We start from the raw sequence: 3,067 nt of genomic DNA on the forward strand, positions 1-3,067 counted from the left end.
CGCGATGCGTGATGACGTACCCGTTGCATCATGGGCTGAAGCAGCAGCTGTACCGTTTTCGCTGGCTACGGGAGTGTTCGGCTGGGCATTTCTCCGAAGAAACCGTACCCGAGAGACGGCGTACGAAACCTTGCGATTGTACTCTGCCGCTCCCTCGAGCTCTTGCTCATGCGCGTCATCATCCGTTGCCTCGGCGATCTTCCCGTTGAGCGCCGTGAGCTCCGCGTCTTGCTGCACGAAGTAGTCGACGTGGAAGCTAAGGGTCGCCGCGTCGGGAGAGGGCTGCTGCAACAGGTCATTCAGTTGGTTGAGCGCTCGCGTGACGCCGCTCTTGAGGACGCCACGTGTCTTCCGAAGGCGGTTGATCGACGAAGCCATGCGGGTGATGCTCCGAAGGGCGATTTGCCGGGTTGATCGGCACCAAAGATGTCGCGGAAGCTACCGCGAGTCACGGCCCAGAGCCCTAAACGGAACGATACGTGCTGCTTTATCGGCTGTTATCCAACACAACTACCGATGCTAATCGTTGCGCGTGCTGACCCTCGCTTTGTCCTCTTTCTCATTTTCTTCAGTGGCCGCATGAACTACACGCCACACATCAGAGAGAAGTGCTACAAGTGCAACCGGATAGGCCACTTTGCGAGGGACTACAAGGAGGCTACGGACTGGTGTTACCGCTGAAACGGCACCGGCCACATCTCCAAGGACTGACAGCACAGACCGGAGGAGATGTCTTGCTACAACTGCGGCAAGATGGGCCGCATCGTCCGCCAGTGCAAGGAGCAAGAGAAGCCGTGCTACATCAGCCACAAGCACGGCCACATCTCGCGGGACTGCACCAACAGCTACTGGCATGACCGAAGGCGCTACGTTTGCGACCAGATGGGGCACATCAGCCGCCCGATGCCGGCGGCAATGACCCTGTCGCCGACGTCTGCGACCGGTGCAACGAGCGCGGGCACATAGCGCACAACTGTATTGCCGTGTGCGCTAGGCAGTTCCCGTGAGCCTTGCCGTGAGGTGTGCCCATAGGCGCCGCCGTTATACAGGCCTTCTCTTCGGCCTTCTCATCCCCCCGGGGGAGGGGGGCGGAGAGTTGTGGGTCAAGAATACAGAAACCTGAGGAGGACAATCTCTTTATGGCTGTGAGCCAGTTAGTCAGAGAGATGGGCTGGGGAAACGGAAGACGAAGACGAAGGAGATCGCGGGACTGTGTCACAGAATTGAGCGAGGTAATAATTTAGTGGCCGCCAGTTTGTCACAGAATTGAGCGAGGTAATAATTTAGTGGCCGATGTCTCGGACGGGAGGAGCGACAAACAACTCCCCCTTACATGCGAATTCGAGAATGTGGTTCGGACCTGCTAACCGGCGATAGGTCCACGCCTGATTGGCCGCTGGCGTGAGGCACGAGACGGGGCACGGGAAAACAGTTTCAAAACATCGGGCATTTACTTCACATTCACAGAAAATTTGAAACATACAGACAGGAGGGTTGACGAGTTAATACACACTGCAGTTGACACCCGTTGGGGTCAGAGCTGCCAAGACACCGACACGAAGTACATTAATCACAATGAAAGAAAAGGTACACGCCGTTACGAGCCCGAGGAGAAGACGACAGTAAATGAAGGGGACAGTAGAGTATACAATAGGCGGGGTTGGAGGCTTCCCCCAACTACTAACAATAGGCCCGCTAGAAACACATACCGCGTGGTGCACTGAAGGAGGCGGATAAGCCCGTGCAGTCCGCTTAGGGAAATACAACACAGAAGATGAATAGGAAGAGTCCGAAGAAAGATGGAGAAGGGGAGAACATCTTAGCTGCGGTCCGGCTGATGTTCTCGCCGGGGTGACGGAGGCTGTCGGTCGTCTGTGGTGGGGCGCCGCTCATCAGCAATTTTGGCGAACTTCGGCCGCGCACTTTCACCTCCTTGAGGCGCTCTTCGGGGGCCCGAAGTTCACCGCCGTCGTCGCTCGGCCTCCCCAGCACAGCCCTCAAGGCCGACGCCGCGTCCCGGCCGTACGTCCGGCCACCACCAGTTCTCAGCCCATTCTCCCCGGAAACCCCGCGCTGCACCACGCACACAGTCCACCGGGCCGCGCGTCTTCCGAGAATTCCCGGGGCGCAGCCTTCAGTAGGCCGCGGCACTCTCGCCCACCTCTCTCCCCGAAACACATGGCCAGCCGACCCGGGTGCGACAATGGCGGCGAGAACATTCCTTCGCTTTGCGGTACGGCTCCTCTCGGCGAACGGCAAGAAATGGCGAGCGGCAAGAAAACCCGTCAAGGAGGGACATGAATTTCGCGACAGACTGACTGGTTCGGATGGGTGATTAAACCAGTTACTTCGTTCCTGTTAACCTGTGTGTCCTTATGAATAGTTGACCGTAGCAGTACGTACGCATGTATGTCTCGGTCGGTCGTCATGTGTGTCTGTTCCTCTAGTCGGCGCGCTACCTACCGGACAAAGTTAAAGGTTTACATGGGCACTTGCACGAGGGGCTTGCATGAGCAAAACATTTCTGGACCACTGAATCTGGAATACGCACTTGTCAACATTGTCCAGGAAAAATTAAATACTAAGGTGTATATTTGAGGAAAGGCATCAATACATAAGTGCTAGTGTTCTTTTAATTAAATATACATGGCTGCTTGATTTTTGCGAGAAACAGTTTAAGAATGCCCATTGAAAACAACATTTTGATACAAAAACACAAAGAGAGCACGCGGGGTGTCTAGACCACGTGTCACCAGCTAAACAGTAACAAAAATACCTATCCGAAATATGGCGCGTGAGAAGTGGAACGCGCGAAAATTGACGAACTTGTCTTTCGACGACATTTGCAGCGAAGTCAGCATATTCGCGGTCACTTTTTTTTAATTTGAATTTTGCGATTAACGGTCCTTGTGTCACCGTTTCATACACTGGTGAGAAAGTGAATGTTCGGCCTGTAAATCTTGCTCGTTTTATTTATTCGGACGTACTGCATAGTGATCTAGTTTTAACAAAGAAAAAATCCCCTTTGAACGACATGTTTCGGCCCAACGCAAAGGCCGTGATCACT

The 3,067-nt window shown here is 54.4% G+C and overlaps 1 pseudogene; it reads left to right on the forward strand.

Annotated features, from left to right (window-relative positions):
• Positions 1 to 516: 516 nt before the first annotated feature.
• LOC144152456 (uncharacterized) lies at positions 517 to 1,833 on the forward strand (annotated as a pseudogene).
• Positions 1,834 to 3,067: the final 1,234 nt, after the last annotated feature.

Source organism: Haemaphysalis longicornis, unplaced genomic scaffold (assembly GCF_048455015.1).
Source record: "Haemaphysalis longicornis isolate Haplotype H1 unplaced genomic scaffold, Haemaphysalis longicornis Haplotype H1 scaffold_9, whole genome shotgun sequence".
Taxonomy (NCBI): Eukaryota; Metazoa; Arthropoda; class Arachnida; order Ixodida; family Ixodidae; genus Haemaphysalis; species Haemaphysalis longicornis.